The sequence below is a fragment of the Bombus impatiens genome, unplaced genomic scaffold, assembly GCF_000188095.3.
Source record: "Bombus impatiens unplaced genomic scaffold, BIMP_2.2 scf_0647, whole genome shotgun sequence".
NCBI lineage: Eukaryota > Metazoa > Arthropoda > Insecta > Hymenoptera > Apidae > Bombus > Bombus impatiens.
Window position 1 is genome coordinate 821862 of NT_177066.1, and position 955 is coordinate 822816.

At 53.2% G+C, this 955-nt stretch overlaps 1 protein-coding gene across 1 annotated transcript in view; it reads right to left on the minus strand.

Annotated features, from left to right (window-relative positions):
- Nucleotides 1-955, minus strand: part of LOC100747534 (cadherin-related tumor suppressor) — a 68500-nt gene that overhangs the window by 11741 nt on the left and 55804 nt on the right.

Below are 955 nucleotides of genomic sequence, written 5' to 3' on the forward strand. Positions count from 1 at the left end.
GGCGCCTCTATAAGCGTATATCGTTCAATCACGTGGACCTCTCACGGGGAGGGTTACGGGCACAACAATTGCAAAGCACAATGGTGTGGTCCACCATAGGCGGTGTTCGCCTGGTGGGCAATCCGACAGAAATATACTGACTTACACTAGGAGCGTATGCCGCTTGTTCGTCTGCTTAATTGATGGGGACAAGAAGCAACAGTCCCCCTTGACCGCCCTCTCTCGTTCACCCTCTGTCTCTTTCTTTTCACATTCGTCCCGTGTTATTAGGCGCGTGTATACGCAGTATAGTTTGGGATAAGAAGAGGCGAGAAAACGCGAGATCCCAACCGAAAGATCTTCTTGTCCGTCGTCCTCGTCGCTATCTTCGATTCGCCTGTTACGAGCCATTAGTATCATTCGTTCCCCTTTCGCGTTACTTCCTTGCAACTCCTCGTCGATGGTCTCGCCTCGAGTGCCCCTTTTTCATCCGGATGACACGAAACGTAACGCGGTGTAAGGTGGATACCTGGCATCGTGGTCAACCGTGCTAGGGTCACCCGTTTCCGAGCGGACACGGTTGGCATAAGCGCTATAGGTGGCGGATACACGCGACAGCCATGACGTACGAATAAAATAGGAGTATAATGCGCGTGCTCGAGCAGGATCTCGAGAGATGCGCGTTTGGCTGCGAAGAGACGGTCCAAAAGATCCAACAAACGAAAGCGGGTGGGGTGAAGGGGAGCATTAAGAGTAGGAGGAGGTGGTGGCGGTGAAGGTGGAGGTGGAGGCGGAGATGGAGAGAAGAGAGCGAGAGCGAGAAAGAGAGAGAGAGAGAGAGAGAGAGTGAGAGTGAGAGAAGGGAAAACGAAGAGAGGGTGGGGAGAAGGAGAGTGCAGCGTGGAGGCAGAGGAAGGCATTTGAGAGCGATTATCATAATCGCGCGTCATAACTCTGCAGGCTTGTCTACCTCGGC